Source organism: Protopterus annectens, chromosome 11.part0 (assembly GCF_019279795.1).
Source record: "Protopterus annectens isolate FY-2018-M chromosome 11.part0, PAN1.0, whole genome shotgun sequence".
Taxonomy (NCBI): Eukaryota; Metazoa; Chordata; order Ceratodontiformes; family Protopteridae; genus Protopterus; species Protopterus annectens.
Genome location: NC_056745.1, coordinates 977086335 through 977112307, shown reverse-complemented (window position 1 = coordinate 977112307; position 25973 = coordinate 977086335). Strand labels below are relative to the sequence as shown.

General features: G+C 45.7%; 1 long non-coding RNA gene across 1 annotated transcript in view; it reads right to left on the bottom strand.

Moving 5' to 3' along the window:
* The window catches only part of LOC122814846, a 204525-nt gene extending 182702 nt beyond the window's left edge, over nt 1-21823 (bottom strand). Inside the window, exon 1 of the long non-coding RNA XR_006366912.1 lies at nt 21462-21823. This is a non-coding gene — a long non-coding RNA (uncharacterized LOC122814846). The remainder of the gene's footprint in view (nt 1-21461) is intronic.
* Nucleotides 21824-25973: the final 4150 nt, after the last annotated feature.

Genomic DNA, 25973 nt, shown 5'->3' with positions numbered 1-25973 from the left:
GTCCATGAGATAGGTTGTGTGTACATAGTCCTGAAATATATACATATGTAATATTGCTGTACATGTTGCCCATACTTAAAACTTCCATAGCTTAGAACACAAGGCCAGTTGTGCATATGATGCAGTAGTTACCAGGGTCAGTAGAGGTTACTCCTCATTGGTGTGGGACCACTGTGTATGTATGGCACTGTTCAGGTACATATCCAGTAGTATGGCCAGGGATTAATATCAGTCTGTCATGTGGTGCTATGTCCTCCAGGGGTGAATGTAGCACACATCCAGGGATACCATTACGTAACAGTGATGCTATGTGTTCTGCAATGTTGAGGGTGGCTCTCACCTGGACATGTGAGAGGATAGGGAGGTTACAGTCATCTGGGATAACTAATACCACATGTGTAGGAGAATGGGGAGGGGTACCTGCACCTAAACTGTCTGCAACAATGTTGCCAATATCTGTGCATTTGGTGAATGTGAAGCATCTTAACACTGCTGACCACAGATGCCTTGCCTTCATGTGAATCTGCCCTGTGCTGCAGTAGCCTCCTGCTATTGTTATACAATGTGCCTGTATCTGTAGTCCACTGGACAGGATTAATAAGTGGTGTGCAGATGTTCTGGGTTAGATATGTGTGTGCACAGTACATGCAGTATGTGTGATGTCTGTGGTAAGCATATGCAAAGGGGCGTGGTGTGTGTTGTGGCTTCCACTGGCCCAATGGGCTGCATGGATAGCATCACTGTCATAACTAGTGAATAACTGTGTAATTACATGCATACATAGCAAGGTAGTGTACTGTGCTTGTGGTGTTGTTGGGATATGTATATCCAGGCTGAGTAATGTGTGTCCACATCACAGGGTTGGATGGCAACACACATCCAGTATGTAGGGATGAACACCCAGAGTGTGTCAGACGTGTCGCCTGTGCAGAAATATCTGGCCATTACCTGTGCATCCCCCACAACACACACACATGCAACATATGGCAGAAGTACTATAGCAGTACACACATGTTCATAGGTTCATACTAGGCTATTTGCCCTAGGGCATTGATAAGCCTAGTAGAATGTGTTTGTCTTTCGCCACCCACTTACAAGTTATGCTGCTATGCCCTTGTCCGACGTTAGTATACTGTGCCTCTGTCTAACAGTGACATAGAAGTGATACCTGGGGTACAACTATGATCTCCATCCACTCATCCAGATTCCTATGGAAGAGAGTCAATGAGGGACTCTGCCTAACCTGTAGTGTGAGCTCATTACAGAGTGAAGGGAGCCTCTTGGTTAGGAATATGCCCCTCCAGCATGTCCATGTATGTCAGTGCTGAGGTCCAGGTCTCCTGAGCATGTGGCTGTATGGGACTCTGATTGCCTGAGGTGCAGCATGTTCATTACTGCTGGGTAGGACATGGCTGTATATGGCATGCACAGATTGCCTCTGAACAGGCAGTATGCCACTGAGTCCAGCTGGATTTCCTTTACCTGGGCAGCATATGACATCTGTTTGAGCCATTGCATCCTCTTGATGAGGTACTGTTGTCCTGTACCAGTTGCTGTAGGTGTCTGGTTAGGTACATCCCAAAAGGTGCATTGTACGCAATTATAGGCCTGATGATGGATGAGTAAAGAGGCACAATGACCTCCCCTGCCATACATGTGAATCCCTCATGATTAGCTGGGCTATATAACATGTCTTTCAATCCACATTGGCCATGTGGTTGACAAATGACAGACTGCTACCATGTTTCTTCCCCAGGTCCCCAACTACGTCTTCTGTACTCAATGGCCTAACACCTATGTTGTACTTTGCCACCAATGTGGAGGCGTGGGAATCTGCATTGAATACTGATACTCCCCCTCCCTTGTTCAAGTGTTGGGGCCGACAAGAATGGTAACAGCTATAACTTGGTAGTACTGGTGTGCTCCTGTGAAACCTGAAACAGGTTTATGTTACTGCACAGATATCGATGTCCAGAATGCTAAGTAGGGTTTTGAGTGCGTGCATCCTGAGGTCTAGACTTCCGGTGTTGAGTAGCATCACTCTTACTTCCTCATCCTTTGTGATACAAATGGATGTGGGTTTGCCTTATGAGCCTTGCCTAATACAGGCACTATGGGTGTAGCAAGAGGCTCCACCAAATTCCAATAGGACAGGGGTGACAGGTGCAAGCTGTCCCTAGCAAAGCATACCACCCCAAGATGGCAGGCATTGGCACACCTGTGAATGACACCAGTATGTCAGTCAATTGTTGGAAGGGATCATCATGCCTTGATATTGTGGCATCGTTCTTGGTGAGGGTAGGATGCTACTCAAGGTCAGGGTCAAACTGTCTTGGGCTACGTGCTCAGAGAGCTCCGTACTGTCTCATGTCATGTAGTCCAGGGAGGTATGTGTCAGGTCATTCACACCAGCATGGACATTGACTGAGTCATACCTGTACTTGCCTTGGGGTTACCTGAGTGTTTGTGTTATGTGGCAGGTCATAGTGCCCGACAGGCTGCACACCGTGACCCTCACCTCGTTTCACAGATTCACAGATGTCGTTGACAGACATTGTGGGGGCATAGAACAGCTGCTCCACAACCAGATGTCCACGGGCCAGGGCGATGGTGTGCATTTGCGACATCGACATGGCCGTATGCCAGCAACAGCACCAGGTGGCAGTGGCCGCGGATGACAACAGGCCCATTCACGCACCTCAAGTGCCAGCACCAGCCCCAGCAATGCTGGGTCTGTGCTGTCATCAAGACGCCCCAGGAGACCACGTGCACGTGGCTCTGGACAGTCCCAACAGGGAACTGTGTCCAGTCAACACACCTTTGCTTCTGACGACAGTACCCAGTCTGGGTTAGTACTGGATATGGCCCGTAGCACCCCTGCCAGGCACAGGTACCGTGTCCGTGCCCACAGACACTGATCTGGATGACCAGACAGGTGCAGTCTGTGGCTGTCCACAAAACCCTGTACATGGCAGCCATTATGTGGGACTGTGTGCGTGCTTACACACATGCAGAAACCTAACACCTAGGGCAAACACATACACACACACACTGCACCAACACTGGTCCACCCTGTACTGCTGCCCTCACAAACACACATACACACACATGTCAATTGGTGTTACCAGTGGCTGGCTTGGGCATACCTAACCCACACCCTGTGCATATGATGACACTGTGCCACCTCCTGCATACTACAACATTGGTGCAGGAAAAGGTAAACACGTTGCTGATGCACAGGGTGACTACATAGATGTGTATAAGTAGTAACATGTTGGTAACTGTTCACTGTTCCAGTATGATTGTGTGTATATCCCAGCAGTCCTGCTGCAGTAACTGTATGAATGTCCTCAATTGTTATCTGCACCCATACTACTTACCAAAGTGTACCAGCTGCACACCATCACATGCTAACATTGACTATGGGAATGCGCATCATGTGCTGTTATGTAGATTCAGCTATATGTATCTGTTCTGTCACACATGCATTTATACACACCCTGCTACCCACACACATGCACACCTGCCATTCCCATTATTTATTACCCTACATGAGTAGCTGTCGATACATGACAGGTACACATTTGAGAAGTGCACTATGTTGTTTACTACTGACTTCCTCTTCTCTACCTGTACTCACAGGGTGCAGGCAACCTCATCAGTTCAAAGATGTAATGTGCATCAGGTACTGTGGTACCCTGATTGCCACATCAAACATGTTTCCCATATGGAAATGCACACACAGACACATCCCACATCCACACACTTGCCACATTCAGGCTTCAAAACACTATCTAGGTATATTCTGGTACATGTGCGTGTTACAGTAGCATGTAACACTATACTGAGTACTGGCAGTTGTCTGTTGTCATGTTGTTTGTATAGAATAAAAGAATTGTTTGATTATCCTACTTCATTTTGTGGACATTACTTGAAGAAGTGTTACCTTACATGTGTTATTGGTACCACCACCTTCTCTTTTGTAGTTTTGTTTGTATAGGGTGCTGTCAACATCACTGCTTGTTAAGGGTAATGAGCACCCTGCAGTGCATAGCCCCATGTGGCAAAAGCCACATCCCACCCCCATCATTGTGCACACACACTAACCCCACCCACAGTAAAACACATACTTTCCATTTGCAAGATTCAAACCCATACCTAACTGTGTTATGACAGTAGAAACAGACACATTAGCAGAGTGTGCTATTTGCAGTAGTTGGAGAAATCCTTTCTAATGCTGTACTTAGAGGGTGCTGACATCATCTGTGTGTAGGAGGAGGGATGTGCACCCTGTAGTGTGTTCTCCCAGTTGGCAAAAGGCACTTATCCCTCCCAGCATAGTGCACACACATAAACCCCACTCATACTAACACACATACATTCCCTTTGCAGGATTCAAACCCTACCTAACTATGTTATGACACTGGACAAAGACGCATTAGCAGAGCGCTATGCGAATTACTGGAGGACTTTAATACAGGTAATATAGTTATAGAGTCCTGACATCATCAGTGTTTCAAAAGGGGGATCTGCATCCTGTACTGTACTGTCACAGTTGCTAATAGGGGCATTTCCCACACACACATCGATGTGTTCCAGGTTTGCATATGTGGGGGATCCAGTACTCCAGTGTGATTAGTATATGGTTTGATTGCAACAATGAGGGATATACTCCCAGTGGTGAGCATTTTGTACTCATGTTTGTGATGATCAGGTCTAGTATATCTGCCCCTCTTGTGGGAAGGTTGGTTACCTGTTCCATAGCTAAAGAATGTCTGATCTATGGGAACCCTAGAGCTTGGGTATTGTGGCTTGTGTAATGTTCACAGTCTATGTTTGGGTAGCTGACGTCACCCAGTATGATGGTGTTTGCAGAGAAATCTATACTCTCCTGTGTCAGCATGAAGGCTGTGTGGGAGTCCTGAGTTTGAGAGGGTGCTGTAAGAGCTCCTCTGTGTCTCTTTCCATGTGGTCCAGGGAGGTGCGTGTCAGGTTGTTTGCACCAGCATGGACAATGACTGCCTCATAGTTGTACTTGCTGTGGAGTGACCTGTGTGCCTGTGTTATGTGGCACATTCTATCACCCGACAGGTAGCTAAATGTGACCCTCACCTTGCTCTGTCTGGAGGGCGCACGTCTGTCAACAGCTCATGTCAAGCAAGTTCACACCCCTCATAAATGATGTGGAAACCTTCAAAGGCCCCAGGCCTGTTGAAAATATGGACCAGACTGCAGATACCTGTATAAAGGCATTCTATGGACACATTCAGGAATGCATGGATCATGAAACCACATATGAAAGCATGACCCAATTCTCCAAAGGCAGATGTCCTGTGTGCGGGACACCAGCCATAAACACACTATACAATAGAAGGATGACGCCACTACATGATACAACAACCTCCCAAAATGTGAAGGCACCACTGATGAGTATTGGAAGACAACTACAGGCACCCATACGATTGTCTAAGGCCATCTTTGAGAGAAGATTCCACAAGCCACTGAGGATAATCACAAGGCTTTCTGTAGTTATGTTAGGAACCTGGGTGGTACTACCCAGATATGCTCAGAGGTAATCCAAGATGTCACACGAAATACAAAACACACAGACATTGCCATCATCCTAGTGGACAGGTTCACTGCTGCCTTCTCCCCACCACACCAAAAGGGCAAATATGTCTCGCAGCAGAGTGCTGCCCCCCCTGACATCACAGATGCTCAGGTAAGAGATGCCCTTCCCAAAGCAATAAACACTGCATCAATGGGACCAGACAGTGTCCCAGGCTGTGTCCTACATGAACCACAAGAAGAGCTACACCCAGACATAACACCACTGTTCAATCCCAGCCTTACTACACAATATGTGGCCAAAGAGTGGCGTACAGCAACAGTGGTCCCTCTACATTCAGGTGGTGCCTTCACGGATCCTGGACACTATTCGCCATATGTCTGACTAGCTTTGTCTGCAAAGCTATGGCAAGGATCATCATGAACCTCACATATCTAGATATTGTGGACCTACAGACATGTCACCATACACAGTTTGGCTTTGTTAATGGCAGATCCTGCCTCTCAAACCTGTTTGATTTCTTTGAAACAGTCACCAAGGCCACTGTCAAGGGAAGGAGGTCTACACAGCCTACCTGGACCTTGCATAAGCCTTTGATACAATACCCCACTTGTGCATTCTAGGAAGCTCACCAGTGTACATATTAACCCCTATGTCACTATGGTTATTGCACAGTGGCTCAAGGGCAGAACACACATGGCTAGAATTGCTGGAGCCATGTCAGCCTCCAACCTGGTACAAGTGGTGTCCCACAAGGCTCAGCCCTGGGAGCTGTCATGTTCATTATATATTTATCATAGGTACAGGCCAACATGGAAGTACTGTGGCTGAGCAAGTCGCAGGTGACTGCAAACCGGACGCCATAATCAACTCTCCAGCTAACACACGCATCCTCCAAAAGGGCCTCTTGCAAACACACGACTTGTGCCACAGCCATGGCCTCAAGGTGAATGACAGAAAGCGTATAGTCATCCCTTTGTCAAACACAAAGTGACCACAAAGTACCACATATGTGTTAATCCATTAAGTGCAGACGAAGGAATTATGGACCTTGGGGTACAGGTTGATAGCATTCTACCATTTGACAACAACATGGACAAAGTGGTTAGGAAAGCATGTTATATGGGCCACATCATCATGATGGGATCCACATGTAGATCAGGGAGGACATTGTGCCCTTTACTCATCCCTCATCATGCCCATAATTGACTATGATGAACCTGTCGGCATGCACCTTACCAGACACCTGCAGCAACTGGAGATACCACATGCATTACCTCGACAAGAGGATCAAAGGGCTCAAACAGATGCCACATACTGACTGGTTAAAGAAACAGCAGCTCTACTCAGTGGCATACTGCCTCTTCATAGGCAATCTGTGCCTGACATATAAAGCCATGTCAAACCCTCACTTAATGGCCATGCTGCACCTCAGAATATCCAGATCCCATCAGGATACACGCTGGAAAGACTTGAACCTCAGGAGTGATATACATAGGACATGCTGGAGGGGCACATTCACAACTCAGAGGCTCCTTCATTCTTGAATATTATCCCAATAGAGGTTAGGCAGAGTGACTCAGTGACTATCTTCAAGAGTGATATTAATGACTGGATGTGACATTGTAGGGTTACCCTGGGTATCACTTATGTGTCACTGTGAGACAGAGGCACAGTATACTAACCTTGGAAAAGGGCATAGCAAGACAGATTTACAATGCATGTTGAAAGCCACACACATTCTGGCTAGGTGGATACATGCCCTGGGCAGACATCCCTGTATGAACCTATGGACCTATGTATCTTGTTCACCATTGGCCCTATGTGCTGTTAATCACCAATGCAATCTCAATACTATGGTAGCATGTGCAAAGGTCAGTTGTCAGTCACCTCTATGGTACAGTTGTGGAATATGTGTGTCATGTAGTAATGTCACAGCTGCCACATGTACACAGTCAACCCTATCCCCTACCCATGGATGTACAACACATGTATGAGATGGAAACACATGGCCAAACTGTGGACTAAGCACTCTGAACCCAGTACTGGCATAACCTGTCTGGTGGCATGAAATACTACAGTGACAGCAATACCAATCTGATGTGGACCTACACGGACAGCAATACAAGCATGGAAACACACGGGTCAGTTGTGGAGCCTAAGGATAGCATCCTGCATGACTGGCAGACATCTCTGCAGCTGGCACACAGGCATACATTAGGCCTGCACAGCACGCATAACACATAGCACACAAATCCTGTGTGTCAAACAAGCACAGTCTGTACAGCTATACAACACTACTGCCGCAGTTGTGTTAGGTACTTTATTGTCCAGTACAGTGAGAACATGCTCACCAGGCTGGACAAGGTGTAGGTCACAGTGATATGCTCATGGGGCACTGTGGTCCACCACATAACACAAACATACAGGTCAGTCAGATGCATGGACACATATGACTCAGTCATTGTCCATGCCACCACAGCTGATGTGGGATGTCCCTCACTGGGATACATGATAGGGAACATGGAAGGGATCACTGAGCAAGTGACACAGGCTGGTAGACCCCTGACCTTGGTTGGCATCAGACCCTCACCAGGGATTCTGACATATTACTGAATGCTAATGAATTAGTGTAGCTACAACACCCTAGCTGAACGGTTCTTAGCATGCAGTCACTGCATTGCTATGGAATAACGTCTTACCACTCCCACAACAGGTGAAAACATGCAGCACCTGTACATCAACAACATGTAGACTATATGCCCCAGACCAGGTGTGTATCCCTCACTACTAGGCTGATAGCATCTACATCTCACACTGTATATACACATCCCACATGCAGCACCTGCACAGAAGACCACAGTCATAATGTTACCCTGTGCAAATACCATGTATTCACATGTGGCAGGCATCACACATGGTAACTATTGAAGGTCACAGGTACATATGTGTATTTGGCACACACATACATCATGTGTGCATTGCCATAACTGGTTTAATCAATGTCATGCATTATTGTGAGGGACAACCTGCACACATGGGCATTCTGTGTGGGCAAAACACACGTGGCATGTCTGTAATCAAAAGCCATACATAATTGTGATATCGTTTAGAAAGGGGTATGTGCATCCTGTAGTGTGTTTTCCCAGTTGCCAAAAGGGATATTTCAGTCATACACACTTACCCCCCTTCACACACACTTGCTGGATTCAAACCCCTACCTAACTATGTTATGACACTAGAGACGGACACATTAGCACAGCACGCTATTTGCATTACTGGGAGATTTCCATTCCCCTGATATACTTATAGGGTGCTGACATCATCAGAGTTTAGAAAGTGGAATGAGCATCCTGTGGTGTGTTTTCCCAGTTGCCAAAAGGGATGTTCCTTTCATACACACTTACACCCCTTCACACACACTTGCCACTTGCTGGATTCAAACCCCTACCTAACTATGTTATGACACTAGAGATGGACGCATTAGCACAGCACGCTATTCGGATTACTGGGAGATTCCTTTTCTCCTGATATACTTATAGGGTGCTTACATGATCAGTGTCTAGAAAGGGGAATGAGCATCCTCTGGTGTGTTTTCACAGTTGCTAGGAGTAACATTTGGACCAAGTGTGTGAGCATGCCCAGTTCAGCCTTCCCATGGCATGTTGTGTGAAAGATGTCTCATTTATCTAAGTGTGTGAGCATGCCCAGTGTGGGCTTTCCATATGTTGAACTCTGCAGCCCATCACATTTGTGGATGAGTGTGACCTTCAACAAATACCTCCAGTTTATGGTTGTGTGTTCTGTGCCATGTTGTGTAGTTACTGTCCAAATGCTTTTGTGTGAACACAACAGGGAGTATACTGTGCCTGCAGGTTTTGCATGGGATACTTTGCACACAATTGTCAACATCCGTTCATACTGACCTAACACTGTAGTACTGTATAGTGTAGTGGTTCAGTACTTTCACTGTGGTGGTCAGTATCCTGGGCTTTAGTCCTATCACTGCTTTACATTTCCATAGTGTGCACAACAGCCTGGTTAGGGTCCAGTTGTGCACATCTGCACAAAGGCGGTGCCTCTATGGACCCTGGTAATTACTGCCCCATAAGCTTAACAAGTCTAGTCTGCAAAGCTATGGAGAGGATCATAATTGAGCTCATAAACAAAGATATAGGGGACATGCAGACATTGTACCCATCCCAGTTTGGCTTGGTCAAGGGCAGATCATGCCTTTTGTACTCGGTTGACATCTTCAAAATGGTCACTTAGGCCATTGTTGGGGAAAGGCAGTCCATACAGCCTACCTTGGCCTTGCAAACACTTTCAACACAATACCCCACTCAGGTATTGTGGAAAACCCTAACAACTGAAATGTAAACCCATATGTCACAAGATGGGTTGCAAACTGGCTTAAGGACGGGACCCACAGGGTTAGAGTTGCTGGCACTATGTTAGACTCCAGGCTGGTCACAGGTGGTGTCACACAGGGCTCAGTCCTTGGCCCCTATTGTTTGTCATGTACTTCCCAGAAGTACAGGCCAACATGGGAGGACTTTGGCTGACAATGTTTGCAGATGACTGCACACTGGGTGCCATAGTGGACAGTGCATCAGACACGGATATCCTTCAGAAGGGACTCACGGTAACTGATAGCTGGTGCCAGAGCCATGGCCTGAAGTCAAAGTGCACAACATGTGTAGACATACCCTTCAGGAAAAGCAAGGTAACCCCAAGCTACCATATAGGTGGCAATCCTCTAAGCACAGAGGAGGTTATCATGGACCTGGGGACCCAGGTTGACAGTCGCCGTTCTTCTGACACACATTGCTAAAGTGGCTAGAAAGACCTTCTACATTGTCCACCTGATCAGGATGGGATTCACATCCAGATCTAGTGGGTCATTGTTCCCCTGTACTCTTCACTTATCAGACTGGTGATTGAGTAGAATGCCCTATTCTGGATGTATCTCACCCAACATCTGCAGCAATTGGAGACACCCTGAATGTCCCCCACCTAAAGGATAAAGGAACCCCAACATCTGTCATATGCTGCCAGATTGAAGACACTCCCGCTCTATTCAGTCACATACCGTCTGCTTAGAGGTGACATGTGCCTGACATGCAAGGCCATGTCCAAACAGGGATTAATGGACATGCTCCACCTCAGAATCGGCAGATCCACCTGAACCAGTAGTGCAAGTGACTTACACCTTAGCATGGATGTATGTTGGACATGTTGCAGTGAGGGAGTTAACACTCGGAGACTCCCTATGCTGTGGAATACAATCCTGGTCCATGTGAGGCAGAGCACCTTGCTGGCTGTGTTCAAGAGGTATCTTGACCTGTGGATGGGAGGTCATACGTTTAACCTGGGGATCGTCACTGTGTCACTGCTGGAGAGAGGCGACAAAATAATGGGCACAGTACTGTTTCCATATAAGGGGTGGTGTACGCCAACAAACTCTGGGCTAGGCTTATACCTGCCTTAGGGAAGATAGCCTAGTATAACCCTATGTACCTATGAACCTATCTGACCATGTTGCATTATGTTCAGATGTGAACTACTTACAACAGCCTCATCCAACATCAGTAGTGTATTCCACAACATGGGTGTACATTGGCAAACACTACCGATGTGCCCTAGGCCATTTCTAATGCTAGTCGGAGAGTGTGTTTGTCCGTCAACACATTGTAAGTGTAGTTTGCCATGACATATGTCTTGTTTAGTATACTGTGCCTCTGTCTACCTGTGACATAACATTGATACCCAGGGTAAACCTACCATCTCCCATCCACTCATTAGGATTCCTGTTGAGGGGAATCAACGAGTGACTCTATGGATAACCTGTACTGGTAGTTTACTCATGCGTGGGGGTGGCTTCTGTGTTATGGATAATGCAGTACAGCCTGTCCTATGTATGTCAGTGCTGGGGTTCAGGTCCCTCATGTGCATAGCTCCCTGCCATTCAGATTGTACAAGGTGCAGCATGTGCATTGATTCCAGCTTGGACATGGCTTTCTACATCAGGCACAGCTTGCGTCTGGGTGGACAGCATGGCAGTGTGTGGAGCTGCACTCTGTTTAATCAGGCGACACATTACATGTGTTCCAGCTCTTTCATACTCCTGGTGAGGTACTGTTGTGGACTTTACAGTTGCTGGATGTGTCTGCATGAGGTACACCCCACAGGGGCTGTTGTGGTCATTTCTAATGCTGATGAAAGATAACTGCAGAACCACAATGACCTCCCTTAGCTAGATGTCAGAAAGCATGGACCATGCAATCACAAATAAAACAGGACCCTCTCCACAAAGGGAAAGTGGCCTGTCTGGTGGACCACAGCCATAAACAAACTGTATAACAGATGAGGGATACTAATGCAAGACAGAGCTACATCTCCAAAGGGAAGACAGCTGTGATTAGCACTAGTAGAAAGCTACATTATGTCATAAAGACATGCAAGGTCAACTTGGGGACATAAATCACCAAAGACAATGAAGGTAACCACACTGCTTTCTTCAGTTATGTCAGACACCTGGTTGGGAACCCTCAGATATGCTCAGAGTTGGTACACAACAACATATATTCCAGTGACCTGACAGATATTGGCAACATTCCGGCGGACAGCTTCAGTGCGATTTACCCCTCCCTCACCCCCAAAAGAAGATAGTTATCACAGCTGTATGTAACCTCACTGTCATCTTGGATGTCCATGTGAGAGCCGCACTCAGCAAAGACAAGTACACAGCATCAATGGGACCTGATGGTATCCCGGTTGCATGCTATGTGAACTCCAGAAGGAGCTGGACCAGATATACAAATGCTATTTAACCTTAGCCTTGCTACAGGATATGTACCTGAACACTGGCGACGGCAACAGTGGTCCCACTCCACAAAGGAGATGCCTCCACAGACCATGGCAACTACCACCACACAAGCTTAACCAGCCTTGTCTGCAAAGCTATGGGAAGAGTCATTATGGAGCTCTTACACAGAGACATTGCTGACCTACAGACCCTTGATCCCACCCAGTTCAGCTTTGTACAGGGCAGATCCTGCCTTTTGCACCTAGTTGACTACTATGAAACTGTCAGTAGGGCCATTGATGAGGGCTACACAGTCCACACAGCCTACCTGCACTTGGCTAAGGCCTGTGACACAATACCCCACTCAGGCATCATAGACAAGCTCAACAGCTGACATATAACACCATATGTCACAGGATAGGTTGCAAAATGGCTAGGAAACAGAACCCATAAAGTCAACATTGCAGGTGCCTTGTCAGATTCAAAGCCAGTCACAGGTGGTGTCCCACAAGGATGTGTCCTGGGACCCCTCTTAATTGGTATTTACTTTTCAGATGTGAAAGCAAACATAGGAGGGTTGTGGATGACAAAGTTTGCAGATGACTGCAACCTAGGCACCATAGTGAATACATCAGCCGGCACACACATCCTACAGAATGCCGTCACAAAGGCGGATAGCTGGTGTCAGACTCATGGCCTGAAACTGAATGCAACTGATGTGTAGTCATCCCTGTGGGAGGAACAAAGTACCCACAGATCAATACATAGACAGCAACCCACTGAGCACAGAAAACAAATCAGACACCTGGGGACACGTGTAGATAGTGACATCTCGTTTGACACCCATGTTGCCAAAGTGGTTAGAAAGACTATCTATCTTGGCCACCTTATCATGGAGGGTTTTCCATCCAGATCATAGGAGGTCATTGTACCACTATACTTCTCCCTTATCAGGCCCATGATTGAATACAAAGCCCCATTTGGTATGTACCTCACCCAGCACTTGCAACAGCTGGAGAGACCCCAAAAGTACCTTACCATGAAGATCAGGGGTCTACAACACATGTCATATGCTTCCAGAATAGAGGAAACCCAGCTTTATTCAGTGTCATACCGCATACTTACAGGTGACCTATGCCTGACATACAAGACCATGTCCAATCAGGATTTGGTGGACATGCTCCACTGCAAGCAATCCAAATCCACCAGAACCATGAGAGCTGCAGATTTGAACCTCAGCACATACATGTATAGGACATGCTGGAGGGACAGAGTCATAACTCAGAGGCATCTCACACTCTAGCAGAGTATCCCAGTTCATGTTGGACAGAGTCCCTCACTGACTCTCTTCAAGAGACATCTGGACAACTGCATATGAGACAGAGGCACAGACTAGACAGAGGCACAGTCATGTTATTCAATTACGTAAGGGGGTCATAATGTGTCACTACTAAGTCAGAGGCACAATATTCGGAATCTATTCTGTACACTTATTACCACTATAAGGGGTGGCAATAGCCACATCACTATGGCTAGGCATATACATGCACTAGGGCAGATAGCCTACTAGTAAACTATGACACTATGAAACTATGGTGTATGTGTAGGTATTGTCAGTCAAGCACTATGATGTGGTTTGGGGGCTTGATATCTCACTGTATTCCAACATTGTTTTGTCTATTCCTTCTAGCATGTCTAGGGATCAGTTGCTAGTGTCCTCTCCTGCTCAGCTGGTGAACCTGGGAATATTGAGGCAATGTTACAATTGCCTCATGTACACTGACAACCCTCTCCTTCTCCCATAAAACACACATACATGTGAGAGATGCAACTATATAGCCAAAGTGGAGGCTGAGCTCTCTCAACATAGGACTAGCAAGACCAGAGAGAAGGTGAAGGTAACCACACACATCACAAACCCAGTCTCACATAGCACTATCACAACTTAAAATCATACACATAGACACACAAAGACATACTCGGAGGCTCTGATCAGAATTTACCAAAACGGCAGCGGCCACCACAGCAGACACCCACACAACTGCCTCCACAGGGCACAGCACATGCAACACATAGACCACAGAGTCAGTGTGCCAAACAGTCACAGCCCTTAAGGCCAAACACAATGCCAGACACACTTGTCATAGGTGACTCCATAGTCAGACACACTGACGTCCCGCTCACCAGATCGAGTATGGAGGAGGTCACAGTAAGCTGCCTATCGGGCACTGGAATCCACCACATAATGCAAGCACTCAGGTCACTCAACTGCAAGTACAAGTCTGACCCAGTCATTATCCATGCTGGTGTGACGACCTGAGATGTACCTCCCTGGACTACATGGAAAGAGACATAGAGGATCCCTCTGATTATGTAGGCCAGGCAGGTATGACCCTGACCTTGAGCAGTATACTACCTTCACCAAGTATGATGCCACATAAACAGAGACAAGATGATCAGCTGTAATAATTTGCTTAAACTATGGTGTCATTCAAAGGGGTCCAATGTCTGTCTGCCTGGGATGACATGCTGGACAGGCCACGCTGATTTGCAAGGGACGGCTTGCACCTGTCACCCTGGGCTTCCAGATTTTGGATGATGCTCTTGCCACCCCATTGTGCCTTTTTATGCAAGAATCATATTCTACACCTACCACCCTAGAACACAGAAAGGAAAGACACTAAGGGTAATGCTGCTCAATGCCAGAGGTCTCAACCTCAAGCTGCACACACTCGATGCCCTTCTCAGTATGTAGCACATTGATGTCTGTGCTGTGCCTGAAACCTGGTTCACGCTTCTGACAGCACCCGGCACTATCGGGTGTTACCTCATATCATGCGCCCGCACCAAAATCCGGACAACACCAGGAAAGGAGGGTGGGTGTCCATATTCATCAAGGACACCCTCACCTCAAGGTTGGTGGCAACACACGATGCATCGGAGACCATCCAGGTGCCAGTAACCATAGGCAAGACTGCTCTGCAGTTTGTAGCATGTTACATGCCACCCTCTCAAACTCAGGTACCTCACACAGCTGTCCGAAAACACTGGAGGGATAACTGTATCTCCAAACACCATCATACTGGGTGATTCCAACTATCCAAATATAGACTGGGATCACTAGTCAAGCTAACACTCTAACCCAAAGGTTCCAAGAGTTCATACACTCAAATGCCATGGAACAACTGGTCACCATCCCCACAAGTGGAGACAACATACTAGAACTCATCATCACGAACATGGGGTCACACTGTTCAACACCAGCAGTATACCCATCATTGGTGAGATCAGATCATGCACTAATCTCAGTGGGAGTCCACATCCCACCCACACCCCAGATGGAAAAACAAACAGTGAAGACCATCTCAAATGCCGACTTCACATTTCTAAGGACTGGTGTGGTCTCTTTCAAGGCCCCCAAGCCAGCGGACACCATTACCCAAGCCGCTGTATCACTTACAAATGCCTTCTACCAGCACCTCCAGGACTGCATGGATCAAGCAATCCCAAACAAAACAAAGAATCTTTGTACCACAGGCAAGCATCCAGTCTGGTGGACCCCAGCCATAAACAAGCTCTACAACAAAAGGAAGGAGCTACTACAACATAGAGCGACATCCGTAGAAGGGAAGACACCCCTGCTCATTATGAGTAAAACACTGGGTTCCCCCATACAATCATCCAAGGCAAGTTTTGGAAGTAAACCCGCTCAGGACTCAAGGGACAATCATGAGGCCTTTTTTACCTATGTTTGACACCTGGGAGGGAACTCCCAGATATGCTCAGAATTAGTTTGGAATGATGTAAATATCACTGAACCTACAGACATTGCCAACATACTGGCTGACAGGTTCAGAGCAGATTCCCCCCCCTCCCCCAACTGGAGGGGTATCTACACCAGAGGATTGTAGCCCCCCAAACATCTCCAATGCTGGGGTGAGAACTGCTCTATCCAAGGCGGAAAACACTTTATCCATGGGACCAGATGGTGTCCCCAGTTGTGTGCTCCATGAACTCAATGAGGAATTACACCCGCAGTTAGGGCAGCTGTTTAATCTTAGCCTCACCTCAGGATATGTGCCCAAGGAGTGGCATACGGCAATGGTGGACCCACTTCACAAAGGAGGTGCCTCCACCAACCACGGAAACTACCATCCCATCAGCTTGACAAGCCTGCTCTGCTAAGCTATGGAGAGGATCATAATGGGAATGATAAATGAAGACATAGGGGACTTGCAGACGTTGGATCCAATCCAGTTTGGCTTTGTCAAGGGCAGATCATGCCTTTTAAACTTGGTTGACTTTTTCATGACAGTCACCCAGGCCATTGACGTGGGCAAGGCAGTCCACACAGCCTACCTTGACCTGGCAAAGGCTTTGACACAATACCCCACTCAGGTATCATTGAAAACATCACCAGCTTAAATGTGAGCCCATACATCACAGGATGGGTTGCAAACTGGCTAAGTGACAGAACACACAGGGTCAAAGTTGCTGGTGCCATGTCACACTCCAGAGCTGTCACAAGTGGTGTCCCACAGGGCTCAGTCCTGGGCCCACTTTTGTTCATCATCTACTTTTCAGAAGTACAAGCAAACACAGGAGGATTATGGCTGACAAAGTTTGAAGATGACTGCAAACTGGGAACCATAGTTGGAAACCCATCTGACACAGACATCCTTCAGAAGGGTCTCATAGACACAGATAACTGGTGCCAGAGCCATGGCCTTACATTAAACGCTAAACAATGCATAGTCATACCCTTCGGGAACAACAGGGTTACCCCTAGTTCCCATCTAGGTGGCAATCCTCTAAGCACAGAAGAGGTTATCAGGGACCTGGGCACCCAGGTTGACAGTAATATTTCATTTGACACTCACGTTGCCAGAGTAGGCCTGGGGCTGTTCCTGCTATTAGGACAGAGGTGTGACCTGGTAGTGTCAGGGTGCTGATGTGGGCTTTGACCCTGTTTTCTATTACAGCACTGATATCTACATTCTCTATACTGTGTGTGTTTACACTGCATGCATTTATACTTCTGGCATTGGGTAGCATTACATCTAGGTTACTATCCCTTGTGGTACCTATGAGTTAGGTTTGTGTTTTTTGTGGTTTATGATTGGTGAGGGTGGATGTTAGTCAGGTCCTCAGGTGTGCATATGGTACATGGTATTACATTACTTAACACATGGCATTCATGCCTCAGGTGGTGCTGCAGGCTGCCTCTGTCAGATGCACATACTACCCTGTACATGTTTGGAAGCAGGTTGTGTCATGTTAGGCATCCCTGTTACTATATGAGTGAGTCAGAGCGGGTATCAGTCCCAGTGTTCCTACTGACCAAGTGTATGTGCCTTTGGTTGGCTCCTTGCCAAGGCCAGGGCATACTGGGCACGCCTCCTTCTGCCTACTGGGACAAGGTCAGGTTGTTCCTCCTCCGAGTCACCCTCTGCCTGTGGTGGCCTTGGCAATGGTGGGGAGATGTTAGGCCCAGCCCTGTGCTGGTCCTGCTGCAGCTGTTTCTGCAGGATCATATTATGTAGCATAGCACATATCATGACCATTTGGGTACATGTAGTTGTTGTGTACTGCAAGGCTCCACCAGATGTGTCCAGACACCGGAACCGTGACTTGAGCAGCCCAAACACACGCTCTATGACATTACTTGTTTGTGCGTGTCCCTCATTATGGCGTTCCTGTTCAGGTGTGTGTGCATTTCTGATGGGTGTCATCAGCCACGGCTCAAGTGCATAACCTGCATCCCCCACTAGGTGTCCGTGTGGGAAGTCCCCACTGGCAAATGATTGGTACAGCTGCGTCAGATGCCAGATGTGGGAATCGTGGTAGCTCCCAGGGCAGCCAGCACACACATTCATTATTATGCCCTGGGCATCACACACGACCTGGCAGTTGATGGAGGGGTATCCCTTGCGGTTAATGTAGACTCTACCCCGCTCACCAGCTGGTGCTTTGATGCATGTGCGTGCAGTCTATTGCACCCAGCACCTCAGGGTATCCCGCTATTTGCTGGAAGAGACGATATTGCTGGCCACAACCTCACGGTCATTAGGGACATATATATGATCACCGACATGTGCTGACATGGCATCCAGGAACTGGTGCAGTACCCTGGAGGCTGATGCCTGTGATATCCCATCATATCACCAGTTGGTCTCTGGAAGGTACCTGTTGCTAGTATTCTTAGGCCAACACATACCTTGGTTTCCACTGGGATGGGTTCCCCTCTGTTGGTTCTGTGTGTGAGATGTGGCCTGCACAGCTCAACAATCTGCTGCAGAAGGTCTCTGTCCACTCTGTAGCACTCTACTATCTCCAGCTCATGTAACCCATGGTAGGTGACCCTGGGCCTGTATACTCTTCTCCTTCTCCTCACTCTGGGTTGTCTGTCAGCATCTGCATTGTCACCACCCTCAGCAATTCGCCTATGCCTGATTATAACAGCTATGGCAGCCCCTAGCATTTCTGCTCTGAGTTCAGCTTTTTTCAGTTTTCAATTCTGATAGCTTACTTTCTTGCAGTATCTCTTGTGAGAAACACCCTGCACTGCTCTTTGCAGTGGTTTAAATGCTGGGTTGGGCTTCTAGTCTGCCTGCATAATTGCCTGCTTCCAATTGTTTCCAACAATTAACTGCAGCAGTATCCTCTGGCAGTTTCCATGTATTTTAGTTGTTTCCTGTTTCCTCTCTGTTTCCTGAGGGGGAGCAATGTGCACACCAGCTTAAACACGCTCACAGTCACTTAAACGCGCACACATCCCTGCGGTGTTAGCATGCACACATCCTTACACGGTGTGAACTAGGCTGATTCATGTTAAAACGCGCGCACACTGCCTTCAACATGTGCACGCCCGCACAAACCATTGTAAATGGTTTGCAACACACTCCCATATGTTGAGCCTGCCTTACACGCGTGCACACGAGCGCATGCACGTATATCAAGAAACTTTGAGTGTAGGGATAGCGTAAACCTTCAATTTCTTGACTTTCCTAGTGTTCTGTTGGGACACACCTCCCTCCCTGAAGTCTGTCTGTCATCTTTCACCTTACATTGCCCTCCAATCTGGTACATTTGTATCTATCCATCCCCGTGATGTCACCTACCTCTTACTCTGTTCCTCCCTCTTCTCTAACTCTTACACTACTCAGAAAGTGCTCATTACCTATGTAGCAGTGTGATTCAGTATTGTAACCCTCATTTACATAGGATTGCCTAGTAATGACTAGTTACATGTCTTACGGAGCTTCCCCTTGACAACCACTAAGCGGAGGCCATATTGTTTTGGTCTGCAAGTCCCTCCATTGACATTCCATGTAATACATAAATCCCACAATTGTGGGCTTATAAGCTTCGGTTTTAGTTTTAGGTAGTGCACCCGTTTGCGGGTGTGCTGCAGTTAAACCTCAAAATCCTGTGAAAAAAAAAGTTATATAACATATTTTTGCAACAGTTTTTCATGCCAATGGCCACATATTTGGCCATTGGCATGCTTAATGAAACAAATGCACCCTTTATTTGGAGCTGACATAGCTCCGTTTTAATTGCAGAAATGTACTCAGTTGTCAGCTGAGTACATTTCTGCAGCTAACACGTCCATTACATGGACTGGTTTCTGCTTCGTGGATCGCTCAGATACCTCATTTGCATATATTTGAGCTGCAAATGAGGTATTGAGCATTTCCACGCCCAGTCCGTGTAAGAGACGTGTTAGCTGTCTCTTACACGGAGATTTGGGCTGTTCCTGAATCGGGAGGCTTACACTACTCTTGAACTCCGTGTAAGCCTTCCTGAATCTGGCCCATTAAGTCTAACAGAAAGATATTGCCATTATTTAGTGACTTCGACCCTCTATGATTTGTTAGAAATCCATACAGTATGAGAAACAGAAGAAAAATATGAGGCAAAAATCTGTACATTTTGTTCTAGACAGCATCAAGATAACTTTCAACCTCTTAGCACAAGAAATCTGGACAGCACTAATCAGAGTGGGACAGAATTGCTACTTATAATCTTAGAAAGTAGTTAGAATAACAGTTTTTACTCTATCATGCATTTCCTTAAAGGTATGATGTCTAATCTAACACACAGATATCATTCTAGGAGTTAAACCATACCTTAACCTCTCAGCACAAGAAAACAGAACAAAGCTTAAACTAGACAAGTTTAAAATGTTGGTCTTGTAAACTCAAATGTCAGTGATTTGCCACTAAAATTCTATGAAGAACAAACTATTTTGTAAGGCAAAGATGAGCAAATATCTTAGCACCAGAAATATTCAAAATGACCAAAGATGCTAGAATAAAATACATTTCCTGAAGGATATAATGTTTAAAACTCTTCAACCCTGCAATTCCCTGCAAGCATACCTGGCCTCTTAGCACAATAAGAACATAGGGACAAATGTTAAATATTGCTCTTACTTCTAAGTTGCTAGAATAAAAGGCCTTGCATCACAATAAATTATAAAAGATATATTAAACAGGATTCAGTTCTCTGATTTGCTAGAAAAAAAGCATTTTATGAGAAACAGACGAAAAATATCAAGCAATTATCTGGACATTCTGCAAAAATCTGGACAGAGGTATGCCCTACCAGTGCCATGAAGTAATAGAAGAGAATATGAGTCAATACTGGACATATCACTCCGTCTTCTGAGAACTAGACAACACAGTAGATAGTGACAATAAAAAAAAAAAGGCAGTCCTGGACTGACATGGCAATAATACTCAAAGGAAGTTTTAGATGGTTTGCCAGAAGTGAAAAAAACACAAAACCAAGACACAATAATATGCAGTTATGTAAAAATTCATTACAATAACAAATAAACAAGACTGCTCTTGCAGGACATCCTGATGCCTTTGGCACATATGCTTGGCTAAGGCAGTTCAGCTTAGACAGCTCATATGACCAGTTCAACAAGATTCAGTGCGTAGTGATTATATCCACACAAAATGAAAAGTAATAAAATCTGCAAGCTGTTTCAAATAAGCAAAAGTCCTTATCAATATTTTTATGACCCGGAAAAGAAGAAAGCAAAATCATTTCTGTCTGTGCAGTTTCACTTACCTCTGAGAGATTAGTAACTATTCTTTGCAAAGCTGTGGCTCCACTCCAGGTTTCCTGGTATAATAAGGGAGATAGGCTAATAACAACAGCAGGAGCAGCAAGCACTACAAGAAAGCAAGCAACCCAGAAATTCAATCAAAATCCAGCAAAAAGGTAAACGCGTGCATCCACCACAGCCTCGGTCCTCAGTTTTCCAAGGTGAAACAGTCAGAATCAGACATCTGAGTACTGCAGCCGAGCTGAAACCTACCAAATCCCGATGCAAGAAGTTGAAGAGTCTGCCATCTCTGTCTGGAAAAATCATTTATAGCAGACAAAACAATCTCAGTACCTTTACTTAACTTTTTTTTTAAAAAAGTAGCTGGGAGCACTGCTTTTTATTTCTTAATTTTTGCAGGCTTCCTGACAGTGTACACTGTTGATTGGCTGCTTGCTATTTGTTGAGAAAAGAGCTTGTTGATAAACTCTTTTCCCAACACAGCAAGCAGCCAATCAACAAGGTTATGTCATCTTTCATCAGTGTACAGGTGCACTGATGAAGCAATACAAAAAAGAAGAGAGTCACATTTGCAGAACCAGAGCACTGCATTCATTTCGGGATACTCTAGGAAAAAAAAACCCTAAGGGGTGGCAACTTTAGCCACCCATTAAAATACTGCACATTGCTTTACATAACTACTTGTTCTCTTGAACAAGGAAACAGCAGCAGGCAGCTAGTCATTTCCTTCCACAGAAGACAGATAACAACAGTTATACCTACTTTTTCCATTTATACAATTAAACCTCCTCTAAAAAGAGCAAAATTATATATTTCAATGACCATAGAATTGCAGTAATTTGGGAGAGAACAGAGAAAAAATAAGACGGGATCATTGCAGGAAATTAATTTAGTAAATACAGAACTGTGGAAAAATAAAGAATACTTATAATTCGGCTACGGAAACTTAAATTTGGACTATAAAAATGTACAAATGGGCTATGAAAACTTACAATTGGACTATAAAGTATAAGACAAAGTGAATTAAATGTAAATATAATGAGTAAATATTTTCCTGTTAAAGTACTTGACTAAATGCAAAACATTTCTTAAGTAAAAATGGTTATTAAAGACTCACATTACACAGAATTTATGTTTTAGCTGCTACAAGAAAGCAGTTTTTTTTTAAATTGTACTCTAAGGTCCCACACAGCTGTTCTTCCACCATTGGTGCCCCAACCCCCTGCCGTAATCCATGCTACCACCCCTCCAAAATGATGACCCACCTACAAACTAGTACAAGGTCACTCAGTACACACTCCAGTGAACCTGTGATTGCATACTGGCTTGCAAAACTATGCTATGATGCAGCCTTCTGCTTAGGGGTTTTATAGCACATCTCCATTCAAATAAGTGTTGCAATGTATAAGTATATGTATCAGAATAAATGCAGGTCTGCAGACATACACAGTAAATTAACCTGTGCTTTTAGCAGTGTTTTGAAACACTGACAAGCATCTGTGCCACATCAAGGTATCCAGTCACATAGTGGTCTACTCAGAAAGAAATTACAAAACAAAACAAAAAAAAAACATATGGCACAAGACAATTCCTTCTTCTTTGACTAGTATAGTGAGCTGTTTGGTGCTCTGGTTTTGGATCATTTAGCATAGTGTTAAAAACCTAAACCATTCACAGCAAAACAGTGTTTGCACACATCCAAGTCGGAACATTGCATATGTGTACATTGTATGCTACAAAACACAAAGTTACGCATCGCTTACACTAAGTTAACCACTCAAACCAAGAGGGACATCAGGTGATCGTCAGGTACGACAGTTGGTTGTAATCAGAACTGTCAACTAGTGCACCTCACTATTGTCAGGCCTGAAAACACCACAGTAAAGTATCTTTCAGCACACCACACTTCCAAACTTTCACTCTCACTTCTAGGCCGAACTGTTTGGTGCTGGAGTTTTGGTTCACTTAGGTTCATAGGTTCATAGGTAAGTACTAGGCTATCTGCCCAAGGGCATTTATAAGCCTAGCCAGAATGTGTTGGTTTTCACCACCCCCTTAGATTAGTTCCTTGTGCCTCTGCCCAGCAGAGCCATTAGTTCCCTGCACTACTGTCCAGCAGAGCCACTGCAGTGATCCCTGGGGTAAAATTTCTGTTTTCCTTCCACCCGTCAAGGTTTATCTTCAAGAGTGTTAGTGAGGGGCTCTGCCTGATGTATATTGGAATCCTGTTACAAAGCATGGGGAATCTCTGGGACAGGAATCTATCCCTCTAGCATGTCCTATTTATCGTTATAGTGATGTTTATATCTCTAGAGCGTGTGGCTCTCCGGGATTTGTTTTTTTTTTTTTTTAGGTGGAGCATGTCCATCAATTCTGGGTTGGATATGGCCTTGTATGTCAGGCAGTGATCACCTCTGAGTAAGTGGTATGCAACCGAGTACAGCTGGAGTTTCTTGAGTCGGTCTGCATAGGGCATCTGTTTGAGGCCAGTAATCCTCTTGGCGAGGTACTTTTGTGCTCTTTCCAGCTGTTGCAGCTGTCTTGTAAGGTACAGCCCAAATGGGGCATTGTATTCTATGATGGGTTTAATGAGTGATGAGTAGAGAGGCACAATAACCTCTTTTGTTCTGGATGCAAACCCCTTTATGATTAGGTGGGTCACATAGAAGGATTTTCTAACCACCTTGGCAATATAATTATCAAAGGAGAGATTACTATTTACTTGGGTCCCCAGATCCCTTATTACATTTTTTGTATTTAGGGGACTACCACCTATGTGGTAGTTTGTGGGCACTTTATTTTTTCCAAAGGGGATGACTATACACTTTTTGGCATTTAGCTTGAGGCCATGATTTTGACACCGGGTATCCGTCTCAGTGAGACCCTTCTGGAGAGTGTCTGTATCAGCCGGAGAATCAGTTATGGCCCCTAGTTTGCAGTCATCTGCGAACTTGGTCAGTCATAGTCCTCCTATACTTGCCTGTACCTCTGAGAAGTATATACTGAACAGTAGGGTCCTAGGATTGAGCCCTAGGGGATGCCACTTATAACCGGTTTAGAGTCTGACATAGAGCCTGCAACTCTCACCATATGGCTTCTATCCATGAGTTAGTTGGCAACCCATCTCGTGACATAGGGGTTTATGTTCAAGCTGGTGAGCTTGTCTATAATACTAGAATGGGGAATGGTGTCAAAAGCCTTTGGAAGGTCTAGGTAGGCTGTGTGGACCTCCTTTCCCTCGTCTAATGCCTTGGTAACTGTCTCAAAGAAGTCCACCAGGTTTAGGAGGCATGATCTGCCCTTAACAAAGCCAAACTGGGTAGGGTCCAAGGTTTGGAGGTTCCCAATGTCTCTGTTAATGAGTTCCATGATGATGCGCTCCATAGCCTTGCAGACCAGGCTAGCCAGGCTTATAGGGCGATAGTTCCCGGGGTCTGTTGTGGCTCCACCTTTGTGGAGCGGGATAACTGTTGCTGTGTGCCACTCTGTGGGTACGTAGCCTGTAGAGAGGCTGAGTTTGAACAGTGTGTTTAGGTGAGGGGTTAGTTCATTTTGGTGCTCTTGTAAGACACAGCCTGGGACACCATCCAGTCCCATTGAAGCTGTGTTTTTGGCTTTGGATAGGGCTGTTTTAACCTGTGTGTCAGTGAATGACAGGGCCCTACATTCTTCTGGTATGGTTATGGGCCCTTTAGGGGGTGAGAGGGAGGTGAGGTTTGCACTAAACCTGTCTGCCAGAATGTTGGCAATATCAGTCGGTTCAGTTTCCACTTTGGTTCTTGACATAGCTAAAGAACACTTTGTGGTTATCTTTAGAGTCATTGGTAATTTTTCTTTCGAAACTAGCCTTGGATGATTTAATGAGGGATCATAGTTTTTTGCTGATACTGATCAGGGATGTCTTTCCTTCTTGAGATTTTACTCTTTTCTGTACTAGTTTCCTCCTTCTGTTGTATAGCTTGTTTATGGCAGGGGTCCACCAGACTGGTTTCCTTTTCTTGGAGGAGTGAGTCTTGGTTTTACTTGGGATAGCACAATCCATGCATTCCTGCAGATGGTCATAGAGTGCCTTTGTAAAGGTTTCAGCAGCTTGGACAGCATTGTCCTTTAGCATGGGGGCTGTGAACCTTTCCACCTCGGTCTTAAGAAATGTGAAGTTTGCTTTTGAAAAGTTCTTCACGGTGGTTTCCTTGACTGGGGGTGGGGGTGGAATGTGGACATCCAGAGTGATTAGTCTATGGTCTGATCTAACCAGCGAGGGGTTAAACACCAGTCTCCCATATTGGCGATGACCAGGTCCAATATGTTATTCCCTCTGGTGGGGGTGTTGACCAGTTGATCCAGGGCATTTGAGTTTATAAATTCTAGGAAGCGTTGGGCAAGGAGGTTAGTACTTGAGTAGTTCTCCCAGTTTATGTTTGGGTAATTGAAATCACCCAGTATTAGGGTGTTTCGTAGGACCTTCATATTTCCCAGTGTCTCCAGAAATGCGGAATGGGGATCATGGGTCATGG